This window comes from Hemiscyllium ocellatum, chromosome 12 (genome assembly GCF_020745735.1).
Source record: "Hemiscyllium ocellatum isolate sHemOce1 chromosome 12, sHemOce1.pat.X.cur, whole genome shotgun sequence".
Lineage (NCBI taxonomy): Eukaryota > Metazoa > Chordata > Chondrichthyes > Orectolobiformes > Hemiscylliidae > Hemiscyllium > Hemiscyllium ocellatum.
Window position 1 is genome coordinate 82,588,005 of NC_083412.1, and position 17,090 is coordinate 82,605,094.

Below are 17,090 nucleotides of genomic sequence, written 5' to 3' on the forward strand. Positions count from 1 at the left end.
CTTATTTCATACATACACAACTCTCTGCTTGAAAAGGTTGCCCTTTAGATCCCTTTTAAATCTTTCCCCTCTCACCCTAAATCAATGCCCTCTAGTTCTGAACTTTCCCACTCCAGTGGAAAAACCTTGTCTACTTAGGTAAAAACAATGACTACAGATGCTGGAAACCAGATTCTGGATTAGTGGTGCTGGAAGAGCACAGCAGTTCAGGCAGCATCCAAGATGCAGCGAAATCGTCGTTTCGGGCAAAAGCCCTTCATCAGAAATAAAGGCAGTGAGCCTGAAGCATGGAGAGATAAGCTAGAGGAGGGTGGAGGTAGGGAGAAAGTAGCATAGAGTACAATGGGTGAGTGGGGGAGGGGATGAAGGTGATGGGTCAGGGAGGAGGAGGTGGAGTGGATAGGTGGAAAAGGAGATAGGCAGGTAGGACAAGTCCAGACAAGTCATGGGGACAGTGCTGAGCTGGAAGTTTGGAACTAGGATGAGGTGGGGGAAGGGGAAATGAGGAAACTGTTGAAGTCCACATTGATGCCCTGGGGTTGAAGTGTTCTGAGGCGGAGGATGAGGCGTTCTTCCTCCAGGTGTCTGGTGGTGAGGGAGCTGCGGTGAAGGAGGCCCAGGACCTCCATGTCCTCGGCAGAGTGGGAGGGGGAGTTGAAATGTTGGGCCACGGGGCAGTGTGGTTGATTGGTGTGGGTGTCCCGGAGATGTTCCCTAAAGCGCTCTGCTAGGATGCTCCCAGTCTCCCCAATGTAGAGGAGACCGCATCGGGAGCAACGGATACAATAAATGATATTAGTGGATGTGCAGGTAAAACTTTGATGGATGTGGAAGGCTCCTTTAGGGCCTTGGATAGAGATGAGGGAGGAGGTGTGGGCACAGGTTCGCTGCACCTTGGATGCTGCCTGAACCGCTGTGCTCTTCCAGCACCACTAATCCAGAACTTTGTCTACTTATCCTATCCATGACCCTCATGATTTTATAAACCTCTATAAGGTCACCTCTCAGCCTCCGCAGTCCAGGGAAAACAGCCCCAGCCTATTCAGCCTCTCCCTATAGCTCAAGTCCTCCTACCCTGGCAACATCCTTGTAAATCTTTTCTGAACCCTTTCAAGTTTCATAACATCCTTACTATAGAAAGGAGATTAGAATTGCATACAATACTCCAAATGTGGCCTAAACAATGTACTTTACAGCTGCAATGTGACCTCTCAATTCCTAAATCAATCCTCTGACCAATAAAGGAAAGCATATCAAACACCTTCTTCATTCACTATCTATCTGTGACTCTACTTTCAAGGAACTATGAACCTGCAATCCAAGGTCTCTTTGTTCAGTACCACTTCCCAGGACTATACCGTTAAGTATATGGCTTGATTTGCCTTTCAACAATGCAGTACCTCACCTGGAAAAATGTAAGGTAAGATACCATGGAAGGGCTAACAAATCAAGGTATTACACTATGAATATTAACACCATTAAAATACTGAAGATCAGGGGGAATTTGGTACACTTACCCATGGATTACTGAAGGAAGCAGGGTAGGTAGATAAAGTGGTTGAGCATATATCTGGGATACAAAAACAGAAATGTCTAGAAACACTCAGCAGGTCTGGCAGCATCTGTGGAAAAAAGCAAAGTTAACATTTTGGGTTCAATTCTTCAGAACTGGGGGTTGGTGGTGTATGCCTTGGAGGCAGTAGTGAGGGAGGGGAGATCACCAGATGAAATGAGATTAGTGTTGACTGTTGTAGACACAATAGCCTGGTGTTCAATGGTAGGGTCACGGGCAAGGGGAAATAGGGGAAGGTGTCTGAGAACTGGTGCTCAGTCTCTGCAATGTAAAGGTCAGTATGCCAGATAACAACACCATGATCCTAGTTGGTAGGCTTGATGACAAAGTCAGGAACTCATTGCTTGAAAAGGTCGTCCAGTCAGAAATTCTTGCAACAGTTCTTGCAAGAGGTTTTGGATGTGCACTTGCAATGCAATAGCCTCAAGGGCTATGTGCCAAAAGCTGGGAAGAGTATAGTTAGTTCCTTGTTCACCAACACTATTGGCTGACTGGTCTCCTTATAGGTCTGATGCTCTTTATTGGTGTCCAGGTTGAGATCAGTGAACTGAAATCTTGTGGTTTTGTACTTTCAGTACTAATTGGGTGAAACATATTATTTAATGTTGAGATTTAGATAATTGATAACTAAACTTTCATTTTAAATAAACTAAGGCTGAGATCAGAATGTTAAGCGGGAAGAAAAAGCAGAAGAGATAACGCTTATTAAATTTTGTGAGGCGAGTCATTGCTGCTAAAATTCACCTTTCCCAATCTGCAGGAGCTGAGGTTGTCTGGAGCATTAACTTGCTGAGGTTTGAGAGGGACTGAGAGGTAAAAGGTGGTACTGTCACTCTTTCCGTGAGGTAATCAAAGTGTGTTTGGGGGAGAGAATGACAGGAGGGAAAAATACATATTGAATAGTGTGAAATGGTGTCTAATGTCACTTTTCCCATCAACATTGCAGCATATAAAGAATTGCGAAATGGCATTGGAAATATGACTAAAATGATGAGATGCTAACTTGAACAAATATTCCCTTAATGTGGTACAATTCCTCTGTGCTCCACTGGAAACAGTGAGAACATTTTCAGTCACATTAGAGTTAATTATGTAATTGACAGAGGAACCACCCACTAACCTCTTGCAAATGTTCTGAACTGAATATTTTAGTTAGTCAGTCAGCCTTTAGTCAGTTAATGAGTCAAAGAGTATGAGTGCACCTTCTAGTTACTCAGTGTTTTTCATGATTTTACAAAAGAAACATTTCACAGGATTTATTCATATACATGTTGTTTGCTTTGGCTCAGTTTTGTGTGCCTTGCCACAGAAGACAGCTGTTTGCAAGAACTAAATATTCTCAGTGAATAACATGCAAAACCCACTTCAATGATTGTGTGAAGCAGCAAAAGAAAATCTCTTTTCATCTGTCTCATTCCATTTCTTCTTCCCCTCCCCTCAAGGGACTAATCCATTCACAGGGTTTAGTTTCCTCTAATACCTTGCTGAGTGTCAGAGGAATTGTGTCCATGTATCATGCCCAGTCTCTTCCCATTACAATATCCATGCACATGAATGCTCCAGCAATAGTCATTACACAAGGATGAGGAGTAACCATTAACAAGTGATTTCAAAGCATTTTACTCAATTAAGATTTCCTAACTCTTGTCACTGTGTTAACACTGATGCACATGTGACTTGTTCAGGCAGTAAGATGATTGCTTCCATTCCCTTCTACACATTGTGGATAGCCATCCCATCCCACCATCAATCCTATGATCTTTGGTATGTGAACTCAGGGATGAGTAGATGGTGACACTCGCCTTGTGGGTAGAATAAAGAACAACAAAGAAAAGTACAGCACAGGGACATGCCCTTTGGCCCATCAAGACTGTGCTGACACATGATGCCTTTATAAACTAAAAACCTTTTGCTTCTATGTAGTCTGTATCCCTGTATTCCCTGTGTATTAGAACTTAGAAAAGTATAGCACAGAACAGTCCCTTTGGCCCACGATGTTGTGGTGAGGTTTAATCCTAATGTAAAATATAGTAACTTAACCTACGCACCCCTCAACTCACTGCTATCCACGTACATGTCCATCAGTCATTTAAATGCCCCCAATGACTCTGCTTCCACCACCACAGCTGGCAATGCATTCCATGCATTCACAACTCTCTGCATAAAGAACCTACCTCTGATGTCTCCTTTATACCTTTCTCCTAATATCTTCAAACTATGACTTCTCGTACCAGTCAGTCCTGCCCTGGAGAAAAGTCTCTGGCTATTAACTCTATCTATTCCACTCATTATATTGTACACCTAGATCATATATCTGTCAAGCTTTTTAAACTTTGCTATTATTTCCACCTTCACCACCTCCTCTGGCAATGTATTCCAGGTACTTACCACCCTTTGTGTAAAAGAAAACTTGCCTCTCACATCTCTTTCAAACTTTTTCCCTTTTACCTTAAACAGATGTTCCCAAGTAATTGACATTTCTTCCCTGGGAGAAGACTAACTATGCATTCTTTCCCTGCCTTTCATAAGTTTGTAAACTTCTATCAGGTCACTCCTCATCCATTGACATTCAAGTAAAAACAAACCAAGTTTTTCCGATCTCTCCTCATAGCTAATACCCTTCAAACCAGGCAACATACTGGTAAACCTTGTCTGTTTCCTGTCCAAATTCTACACAACCTTCTGGTAGCATGGTGACCAGAATTGTGCACAATTTTCCAAATATAGACTAACTAAAGCTCTTTACGGCTATAGCATGACTCGCTAATTTTTATACTCTATGTCCAGACTGATGAAGGCAAGCTTTCCATTTGCCTTCTTGAACATCTTCCCCACATGTGTTGCCACTTTCAGGGAACAGTGGACCTGTATACATAGATCCCTCTGTATGTTGATGCTACTAAGGATTCTGCCATTTATGAGGAGAAAGTGAGGACTGCAGATGCTGGAGATCAGAGCTGAAAATGTGTTGCTGGAAAAGCGCAGCAGGTCAGGCAGCATCCAAGGAGCAGGAGAGTCGACGTTTCGGGCATGAGCCCTTCTTCAGGAATGTTGGTTAGCATTCCTGAAGAAGGGCTCATGCCCGAAATGTTGACTCTCCTGCTCCTTGGATGCTGCCTGACCTGCTGCGCTTTTCCAGCAACACACATTCTGCCATTTACGACATACTTCCCTCACGCATTAGGCCTTCCCTCTGGCATTTCCCTGCTAAATTCTCCAACCTATCTATAGCTTGCTGTATTCGTGAAGATCTGTAGCTAGGGTTGTGGATGAGGTAGTTGGTTAGCACATAAACTGCTGGGTTAATGTGCTGACGTTTTGTTACCATGCTGGGTACATCATTAGTGCGACTTCCATGAAGCGCTGTTGTTTTGTCGCGCTTAGTGTTTATGTAGTCTGGTCTGTTGACCTGGAAGTGACACTCACCCAATAGACCAGACCATGGAAAAAGCAAGCACGACAGAACGACAGTGCTTCATGGAAGTCGCACTGATGATGTTACCCAGCATGGTCACATTTGCACGATAACCGAGCAGCTTGGTGAGCTAACCAAATACTCTTGCTGTATTCTCTGCCAATCCTCCTCGCTAGTCGCAGCTCCCCCAGTCTTTGTATCATCCACAAATTACTGATCAGGCTACCTCCATTCTCCTCCAAATTATTTACATATATTACAAACAACATATATTAAATATATTACATATATATTGCACTGATCCCTACTGAACACTACTGATCGCAGATCTCCGGTCAGAAAAACATCCTTCCTCTGCTACTCTCTCTCTGTTTTCTATGACCAAGCCAGTTCTGTATCCATCTTACCAGCTTACCACAGGTCTCATGTTATTTCACCTTTTGCATCAATCTGTCATGAGGAAATTTGTCAAAGGATTTACTAAAATCCATCATCTACTGCCCTGCCCTCATCAATCGTCTTTGTCACTTCCTCAAAAAATTCAATCAAGCTTGATTGAGAGACATGACCTTCTCTGCACAAAGTCCATATTTTTCCAAACATGAGTAAATCCTACTCAGAGTCAAAAAGTGTGGCGCTGGAAAAGAGCAGCCGGTTAGGCACATCCGACGAGCAGGCGAGTCGATGTTTGGAGCATAAACTCTTCACTTTTAACTTTGTCCATCTCAGTCCAACACTGGCACCTCCACATCTTGTTTGACAAAGACACTTCATTGGAGGGAGTGGAGGAAGTTTCTCATTTCTAATGAAGAGCTTATGCTGAAACATTAAATCTCCTGCTCCTTGGGTGCTGCCTGAATGATTGTGCTTTTCCAGCACCACACTTTTTGACTCTGATGCCCAGCATCTGCAGTCCTCACTTTCTCTCCCACGTGAGTAAATCCTATCCTTTAGGATCTTCTACAATAATTTTCCTGCCACTGATATAAGGCTCACATGCCTATAGTTTCCCAGATTATTCCTGTACCCTTCTTAAACAAAGAAACAAAATTGGCTATTCTCCAATCCTCTGGGACCTGTCCTGTGACTAAAGAGGTTAGAAAGCTTTCTTACAAGGCCCCAGCATTTTCCTCACCTGCATCCCTCAGAATTCTGGGATATATCCCACCAGGTCTTGGAAATTTGTTTTTGTTAATATTTTTTGAAACACACATCTCTTTTATCATATTGACATTTCCTAGAATATCAACATACCTCTTCTGAGACTCACCATCCACCATGTCCTTTTCATTTGTGAATACCTATGCAAAGTATTGTTAAAGAACTCACCCACTTCTTCTTGCTCCACACATACATTCTTTCATCTGTCCTTGAGTGGATCTGTCATTTCCTAGCTATCTTCTTGCTTCTTTCACATGTATAAAATACCTTGAAAGTTTCCTTAATCTTGTTTGACAAAGTTAAAACTCAGACAACATCAGATTTTATTCCAACAGGTTTATTTGGAAGCACGAGCTTTTGGAGTACTGCTCCTTCATTGTGGAGCAGTGCTCCGAAAGCTTGTACTTCCAATTAAACCTGTTGGACTATAACCTGGTGCTGTGTGGTTTTTAACTTCGTCCATACCAGTCCAACACTGGCACCTCCACATCCTGTTTGATAAAGACATTTCATGGGAGGGAGTAGGGGATGTTTCTCATTTACAGGCACTTGCTAATTGAGGGACCCTGTATTGAGAAGGACCCTGTATTTGCATGTCCACCTGCTTAGCCTTGCTATTGGCCCCATCTCTCCACTAACCTGGCACATTGAGACTGCAATCTCCCTCCTGTCATCACCTATCAGGGTCCCTCCTTGACCTAAGGTCTTGAAAGGTTATAATACCAGCAAAGGCACCTGCTATCTGGTGTTTCTGCTGTTTTTGGCCTCTGACCTTCTGGCAGTTGTCAGAGGTAGGTGGAAAGGTGGCTTCCGGCTCTGAGGTCCATCTGGAGGATGCCCCACTGCTAGCCTGCAAGTGCCTTCTTAAAACGTGCTGTGGAGGGTCTTTTTATCTCCAGCCAGCATCAGAGACCCCCACCTCCTTCACAAGTTTTCACCTTAGCAGTTTAAACTTTCATCCAATTATGTCAAATCTGACAACTGAACATAGTGACTCTTGCCACAATATGCATGTCACGGCATAGAAGTTATCTGCTTTTCCCTGAAATACATGTCTGAGATATGATCATGTACAATCGTGAGCTTTCCGCCTGTAAGACAACACAGGCTCTAACAGCTAAGCTGCTCATGCTGTAGATATGAAAGATTCCTGGGGTCTTGATTGAATAAAGATGTTTTCTGAGACCTGACCAAATTTTCTTACTTAATCAACACTCCTAGTAAATATATTATCTCAGTGTTCCTCTTGTTTGAAATTTGTTCATTTAACAATATTTAACATGAAAGTCATTACTTGGAAATGAGCCATTTTGGGAGTCCAAAAGCAGGATAATGTGCCTCACAGATGCAAGTCTTTCCCTATGAAACCAGTGACAATTGGACATGGAGCTTAAATTTGTTTGAAGTGAAGGAGATAAAATTGATTAATGAACAGAGAGCTGTTTAATGGCAATGGAGGCTGCAATGTTGATTGAATATTTTCAAAGGCAGCTACAGAAATGTAGTTGACTCATAATGTGTCCTCTGGAGTGACTGAGTAACTCGCTGAAGATTAAGGACCACATGGACCGCAGTGGTTCAAGTAGGTGAAGTTACCTTTCCACCTTTTTAAAATGATCAGGAATGAGCATGAAATGTTGGCCTGTCAATCTGCTGAGGATAAATGTAAAAATAAATGATTAACTTTATCAAAACTATATAGAAGGCAGAGAGTTACTGCATGAAAGAAATAGGAAAGCAAGTAGAATGTCTGATTCCTTTCGAGGAATGCCGTACAAGGTGCACATGTGGTTGTTTACCATAAAATAGGGGAATGTAATAACACAATGAGCTACATTGTGTAAATGCTGATCTGAGACCCCACCCCATGACTCACTCAGCTAGTGACGTTCGTTTTTCTGCCCCGGGTGTTCGAATTAAAGCATGATGACTTGCAGATGTTGGGAGCTGCAATTTGTGGCTGACTTTTGTTACTGCAGGGGCCACTTTGCCTGAAGCCTTCACTCCTTGGGAGTGGAAGTGTTTTTTCAAATCGCAAAAACCCCACAGATCTGATGATCTTAGCATTTCTGCACATAATCAAGAGCTGTTAATCATAACATGACAGCAAGAACATTGCTCCTCCTCTGGCACCGAGTCAAGCAGGTTCACTTACCTATACTAAACAAACATTAGACTGTAGTTATAGAAAGTTACAGTAAACCTGACCTGAAAGTTCCAAAGGAATAAACAAAACATCAAAGTTCTTCATTTGAAATAAACATTTCTGAGAGTCCTGAGCTCAGGTGTATTGATTGCAGCAAATATAGAAAATGTTAGAAGAATTTTTGGATAATTTTTCTATCAATTTAAATGAAGGGACAAGGTCCTTCAAGAGTCTGCACCTCCCTGTGTAACCTGCCTGTTTTTGCAGAAACCAGGAATTCAGTACAGGTCCAGAACAATCTAGCTTTGTGGTTTTGTTTGCAATTTACTCAGTGTCTTGTGATTAGTTTGAGTTTTTAAAAAGTTTTTTTTAAAATCAGCAGTAAACTGTCAGAATCCACTCCACTGGCCCTGCAAGTATTTTAATGTGGAAAATGGTGGAATTTACACAAGTAAATTTTAAGGCTTGGCACTTTATTCATCAAAGATTGCAATATGAATGGACGCCTTCAGCAGGGTTGGGATTCCCCGTGAATGGAATAAAGAGAATACCAGGCCAATCAGTTGTATTTGTTGTACAATCCTTGGCCAGCATTTCAACGTACACAAACTATTTCTAAAAGAGCTTGAGTAATTACCATGGGACAACTGAAGTCTTTTTTTGTCCTGTAGTTTGTTAAGCTTCCCTTGTTAAAATACTGAATGTTATTGTAAAGTTGCTGGCAAGCTTTCAGTAGTTGGTCAAGTAGTTTTGTTCTTCATGCATGGAGCCAGACAGTGAGTGTAAGCATGCCATACAACTCCAGGAGAATCATAGTTGAGCCTAGCCTAACCCTACAATATCCTCAGAGCACATGTACTTTGTAACAACAGTCATTGCTTGACACTTACAGGTGCTACTTCCTTCCCATGAATTATTCTGGATAATTGCAATGCTCCAATTGCTATGCTATCAGAAACCAACTAACTCAGGAAAGAAGGGAATGAAGAAAGTGTTGAACAGGTGTTTGTGCCATATTCACTCTGGAAGATTCAAAAGTACTAGCAGGAACTCTTGAAACTCAAGAACTAAAAGGGAGAGAGGAATGTAAAACAATCATAATTAAGAGAAAAGATACGAGGAAAACAATTAGAATTAAAGTTGTCAAGTACCTTGGCTTTCATCCTAACATCTTATTGGCTGCAGAGATAGTAGATGAATTAGATTAGATTTTCTACAGTATGGAAACAGTCCCTTAGGCCCAACAAGTCTACATCTACCCTCCGAAGTGTAACCCACCCAGACCCATTCCCCCACATTTATCCCTGCCACTATGGGCAATTTAGCATGACCAATTCACCTGATCCACACATCTTTGGATTGTGGGAGGAAACCGGAGCACCCGGAGGAAACCCATGCAGACAAGGGGAGAATGTGCAAACTCCACACAGGCAGTCATCCGAGGCGGGAATTGAACCCGGGTCCCTGGGCTGTGAGGCAGCATTGAGCCACCATGCTGCCCCAATTGATAGCAGACAATTGCAATTGTCTAAACTTCTCGAGATTCTGAAAATTTTCCCAGGATTGGAAAATTGATAATGTAATACTATGTGTTCCAGAAAGGAGGGAGACAGAAAGTGGGAAACTCCAGGCTAGTTTATCTGACTCCTATCAAAGGGAAAATACTGGAATTCATTGTCGGGGGGTAACAGCAGGATATTTAGAAAACCATAGTGCAACAACTCAGAATCAACATGGTTTTGTGAAAGGGAAATCATGTTTGACTAATTTATTAAGACTCTTTGAAGAAGTAGCAAGCAATGTGAATAAAACCTTTCCAAAAGGCATTCAACAACATGACTAATCAATGGTACATCACAAAGTAAGATCTCATGTGTAGGAGTAAACATATTACAATGAATAAAGGATCAGTTAGCTAACAACTAGCAGAGAGTTGGGATAAATGTCATTCTTTAGTTGGCATGCTGATGTTTATAAACGTGTGCCTGAACTTCCCTTTTTCAATGTGGGTGGAGGTGAGATGGTGTGTGTGGGGTGGCAGAAGTTGGTAACCCAGGAAGACTGTAAAGGATGCTTTGTGCAGAAGTGGGAAAGACAAAAAGCCTGCATGGGAACTCTGGCACTATTTTCAAGTTTAAAAATAAGAATTTTAAAAATCCTTCCTGCCCTCACACCTGACTCTCATAGCCCACCTAGGCCAACACATGCACCCAATGACCTGTACCCAACTTATGGATTCATCACACCCTCTATGCCAACCTAGCCCCAGTACCGACCCCATATGGGCACCAATACTCTTCATACAACCTATACCCTGTTGCCATCCTCATGACTTCACATGCTTCATGTCAACCTATGTCTCTGTACTCTTTTCACTTCAATTCACGCCAATGCATCTATTATCCACCATTGAATTCATTAGATTCTAATGAAGCGTCACCTAGACTCAAAACGTTAACTTGCTCTCTCTCCGTGGATGCTGTCTGACCTTCTGTGATCTCCAGCATTTCTTGTTTTCAGAGGGACATATTGTTCTAGACACCAAGCAAACACCATTGTTCTTTTTTGAAAACGGACACAAAATCCTTATGCCCACCTGAGATTGCAGAAAGCTTCAGTTTTAAGGTTTTGTGGAAAAGAACAGCATTTGTAATAGTGCAAAAGTCCATTAGTACTGCATTAAAGAATGAGCCTAGAATTTGTAAAGCTGCAAATAGACCTTAAACGCAAACCCTCTGACTTAGAGATGAGGATGTGATTGCTGAACCAAAGCTGATAGCTATTAAGTGCAGCCTGAATTTCCTATCAATAGGCCAGATGTGCAAAGGGTAATTGTTTGACCCAAACTATTACCCAGCCCATGACGATAAAAATTGCAGTCAGAAGTAGGTAATTTGGCCTCCTTGGGCTTGCTCTGCCACTTGTTAAGATAACAGTTGATCTGATTGTGACCTCTGCTTCCCTGTTCACCCCTTTTACACTTTGACTGCTTTGTCAGTCAAGAATCTATCTAAATCGGTCTTATATATTTTAAGGTGCACTTTGCCCAGGCCCTGAATGACTTTAGCAATAACAGGAAAATTGGGTGAGGTGTTGAGCCAGTCCCATTTCAACATCAAAACCAAACGATCATATTTTCCAACCAAGAGATGAAGATCTCACTGGTGAGTGTTGAGAGACCTGTTAACTTGGATATTGCTTAGCATTATTATCTCATGTCAACTCATCAATATTCAGTATTCCATTCTCCCTCCTGTCAGATAGAAAGCAAATGCTGAAAATTTCTGTAGTTTATGTGGATTTCAGCAAAACCTTTGACAAGATCCTATATGGGAGACTGATAATGAAGGTAAAAGCATGTGGGATCCAGGGTAACTTGGAAAATTGGATCCAAAATTGTCTTAGTGGTAGGAGTGATGATAGAAAGCTATTTGTGTGACTGGACATCTGTGTCCAGTGGTATACCAGTTCACCTTGTTGTTCATGATATTTATGTAAACAACATAGATGGGATGGCAATGAATGGTAGGACACTAGGAAGCTCAGAGAAACAGAGGGATCTTGGGGTGCTTGATTACAGATCTCTGAAGGTAGCAGGAAGGGTGAATAGTGTTGTTGAGAAGGTTTACAGAGTATCTTCCATTTTCCTTTATTGATTGTAACATAGATTATAACAGCAGGGAAGTCATATTGGAGCTGGACAGATCTTTGAATAGGCCACAGCTGGTGTACTGTGTGCATTTTAGGAAGGATGTGATTGCACTGGAAGGGATGCAAAGGAGATTCACTAGAATGTTAATAAAATAAGGAACTGCAAATGATGGAGATCTGAAGCAAACCAAAAAACAGAAACTCAGCAGGTCTGACAGTATCTGTGAAGAGAAACAGTTAATGTTTCGAGTCATGACTGTTCCTCAGAACTGACCATGTGTCATCAGGATGTTCTCTGTGTTAGAGCATTTTAGCTACGAAGAGAGGCTGGATAGGCTCAGGTGTTTTTCTTTAATGCAGAGAAGGCTGAGCGGGGACCTTATTGAGGTGTATAATAATGTAAGGGGCATTGATAATGTGGATAGTTAACAGCTGTTTCCATTAGTTGAAGGTCACTAACAAAGGAGCAAGGCAGGAGGCTTTGATGGGAATTGTGGAAAGTCTTTTGCATTCAGAAAGTGGTGGGAATCTGGAATGCACTGCTTGGGAGAGTAGTTGAGAAAGGAGCTCATAACTTGTATGAGCACTAAAAATATCAAAGTATTCAAGGCTATTGGCCATGCGCTGGAAAGTGGGAGTAGTGGCAGTTTATCAGGGCAGACTTGATGGGTTGAACAGCTTCTTCTGATCTCAATGATTTTACAATTCTATGAAAGGCAGCGCAGGTATCTGGTGACTCCAAGTCTACCTTGGAGATGGGCACCTGCATTTCAGGATACACTCCATGGTCAATGATGTACCAGCATCACTACATCATCTATCTCGGTACACACCCGTACTTCAATGCTGCACATCAGCACTTCTCCTAACATTGCTGTGTTTTGTGCACAGGGACCCATAGCCAGTTTACTGATTGGACTTGGTTGCATCTCAAGGCTCCATGAAACGTGATGAAGAAGATTCCTGAAGAAGGGCTCATGCCCGAAACGTCGATTCTCCTGCTCCTTGGATGCTGCCTAACCTGCTGCGCTTTTCCAGCAACACATTTTCAGCTCTGATCTCCAGCATCTGCAGCCCTCACTTTCTCCTAGAAGAAGATAGTTGGCCAATTTCTGGAAAGATTCAGCCCAATGACCCTGCTTCTACTGCTTTCTGAGGAAGCAAATTCCATCGAACAACTGTCAAGAGAGGAAAGGATCTCCTCATTTCTGTCTTAAATGTCTCTCATTAACCTCTTGTGATTAAATCTGAAATCAATATACTCAGCACAATTTAGGAATAAATCATAGAAGTATTTGGCCCTTTTTTTGGTGTAACCCGAGGCTCTGCTTTCACCCACTGTCCGTTGGTTATGGCTATGATCTATTTTTACGACAATATGTAAAAGTTAAAATCCCTAAACACATGAAGGGCTGCTCTATCATTGGAGAGAGAGATAATTGGTGGTGGTTTAAGTTGAGTTTCACCATGCCTCATGTGAGAGGTTGAAAAGGTAAGACCTTCATGGTATCCTCAGCCACTGTGGGAATTGAACTCATACTGTTGGTATCACCCTACATCGCAAACCAGCCAGCCAATTGAGCTAACACTTTACACATGGAGAATAGGGGGAGTTGGCCCACAATCTCTCTCACACAATAATTAGCTGCTTAATGGCGAGGGGGGGGGGGGGGGGGGTGCTCCTTATCCTGTAATTGGTGCAACAGAGCCTAAGGGTCAAAGTAGAAGCCCAATACATAAAAAGAGCACTTGTTAACTCTTAACAGTCTCTTCAGAAGAGATTTCCCTCTGACCTGTAGCGTCTATTATTGTCAGTCTCAATGACTTCAAGTTTTGCATGCCTTTCCAAGATTGCCGTAATTTTAAAGTCTATCTGCCTCTCCAAGCATCTGTAGACAGTCAGCCCTTTTTAATTTTTCAGCCTGATGTCAGCTTCGAAAGCCCATTGTAACATGCTGTTACAGTTGAAACGTAAAACAAAAGTATTATAATTGAATGTCACTAAACAATCACCAAATATCACCGAGCAGTTACAGGACCAAATACCACTTAGTCATGAGCCTTTCTCTTTGGGGTGAGTCCAAAGGAACAGAACCTAAACTAAAGTGGTTTATGTTGCAGGCAGGCAACTCTTAAGATCGAAACTGTCAAAGGAGTTAATTTTTCTGGCTTTTTAAAAAAATCATTCATGGATGTGGATCTCACTGACTCGGCCAGCATTTATTGAACATCCTTATTTACTCTTAAGAAGATGATGGTGACCTATTGTAAAAACTGAGAAAACTGCTGATGCGGAAGATTCGACACAAATTCAGAAATTGCTGGAAAAGCTCAGCAGGTCTGACAGCATCTGTGGAGAGAAATCAGAGTTAATGTTTTGGGTCAAGTGATCCTTCCTCAGTTCTTTTTTTGTTTGTGAGCTGTTATGTGGCTGGCTTGGGTGATGATTATGATTTGAATTTTCCAACTCCAAACAGATTGTATCTCCACTTTCTGGAACTCCTCACCCTCCAGCAGCTACATGTATTTTTCTCATATAAAACGATTTCAACTGAATTGAATTATAATTAATTATACTCCAATTACATGCTTCCACATTCAGAAGGAGAAGATGACAATTTAATTGCTGAGTGCCTTTCCCAGTTTTGGAGCACAAACACTGTGATATAATACTGGAAACATGTCAATAGCAAGCGGGCAGAAACAACAAGAACATCATGAAGTGTAGATTTGTACAAACTCCAGCACATCTCTAGAAATGGTATTAGAATAATACGTTGCTTGTTTCAAGGAGGATGAATGTTGCAAAGATATGAAATGTCATTGAAAGCAGTATGTTGCATTTGTCAATAGAGTGTGCTATCTTTCAAAACCAACACAATGATGTCATGACCCAGCTCCCATGAGCTGACCATTCAACAAGTCTCATGATGCCTTTTACTAATCTTTTACAAAACCTGGAAATCTAGTTGTTCACTATTGGCTAGCAGCTCATAAAACATGCCTATTAAATTATTTTAAGCACTCATTTATTGAGGGGAGGCAATGGCCCAATGGAATTATCACTTGACTATTAATCCAGAAACCCAGCGAATAATCTGTCATGGGTAAAAACAAGGACTGCAGATGCGGGAAACCAGAGTCTAGATTAGAGTGGTGCTGGAAAAGCACAGCAGGTCAGGCAGCATCCGAGGAGCAGCAGGAGGAGGAGACATGGCAGATAGTGGAATTTGAATGCAATACAAAAGCAAAATTTGAAATTAAGAATCTAATGATGATGATGAGCCATTTGTATTTTCCATCCTGACCTGGTCTGGCCTACATGTGACTCTAGTGCCACAACAATGTGGTTGACTCTTAACTGCCCTCTGAGCAATTAGAGATGGGCAATAAATACTGACCTAGCTAGTTCTGCCCCAATCCTGGGAATAAATTTCAAAAAGCTGCTAGATTGGGTCTGCAGCACGTGGTGAGGGAACCAACAAGAGGGAAAACGTATTTGACCTCATCCTTACCAATCTGCCGGCTGCAATGTGTCTGTCCATGACAGTATCAATGAGAGTAACTACCGCATAATCCTTGTCACCCTGGTGAAGCTACCAAGCAGGACGACTTTCATGTAAAACAACATAAGCAGCAAGTGATAGACAGAACTAAGCGATTCCAAACCAATGGATCAGACTGAACTCTGCAGACCTGTTACATCTAACAATGAATGGTGATGAGTAATTAAACAACTCATTGGAGGAAGCACCACAAATATCCACACTCTTGATGATGGAAGAGACCTCATATCAGTGCAAAAGACAAGGCTGAAACATTTGCAACAATGTTCAGCCAGAAGTGTCCAGTGAATCATCCATCTTGGGCCTCCTGCAGTGGTCCAAGAATCACAGATAGCAGACTTCAGACAATTCAATTCATTCCACATGATATCAAGAAACAGTTGGAGGCACTGGATAATGCCAAGGCTATGGGCCCTGATAATAGTCTGCCAGTAGTACTGAAGACTTGTTGCTCCCCATGACTTGTCTGGACTTGTCCTACCTGCCTATCTTCTTTTCCACCTATCCACTCCACTCTCTCCTCCCTGACCTATCACCTTCATCCCCTCCCCCACTCACCTATTGTACTCTATGCTACTTTCTCCCCATCCCCACCCTCCCCTAGCTTATCTCTCCAGCCTTCAGGCTCACTGCCTTTATTCCTGATGAAGGGCTTTTACCTGAAATGTCAATTTCACTGCACTTTAGATGCTGCCTGAACTGCTGTGCTCTTCCAGCACTACTAATCCAGAATCTGGTTTCCAGCATCTGCAGTCATTGTTTTTACCTTGTTGCTCCCCTAGTCAAGCTGTTCAAGTTCAGTTACAACAATGTGGAATGTTGTCCAGTTATGTCCTGTACATATTAAACAGGACAAATCTGACCCTGGCCAATTACCATCTCATTAGTCTACTGTTGATCATCAGTAAGGTGATTGAAGGTGTCACCAACAGTGCTACAAAGCAGCAACTGGTCAGCAATACCTGCTCAGTGATGCCCAGTTTGGAGTTTGCCATGGCCATTCAACTCCTGACCACATTACAACCTTGGTTCATCATGGACTGAAGACATGAATTCCAGAGGTGAGTTAAGGATGACAGGCCTTGGTATCAAGACTGCATTTGATCAAGGAACCCTAGCAAAACTGGACTCAGTGGGTATTGGGGCAATTTCTCAGCTGGCTGGAGTCATAGCTGGCACAGAGGAAGATGGCTATGATTGTTGGAAGTCAGTCATCTCAGCTCCAGGACGTGCCCGCGTGGGTATCCTCTGGGTGCTCTGGTTTCCTCCCATAGTCCAAAGATATGCAGGTTAGGTGAATTGGCCATGTTAAATTGCCCATAATGTTAGGTGCATTGGTCAGAGGGAAATGGGTCTGGGTGGGTTACTATTCAGAGGGTCGGTGTGGACTGGTTGGGCCGAAGGGCCTGTTTCTGCACTGTAGGGAATCTAATCTAATCCAATCTAAACTCTGAGGGGTTCCTCAGGGTAGCGTTTTTAGCCCAAACATCTTCAACTGCTTCTTCACTGACCTTCCCTCTATCATAAGGTGGGAATGTTTACCGTGATTACACAATGTTCAGTACCATTTGCAACCTT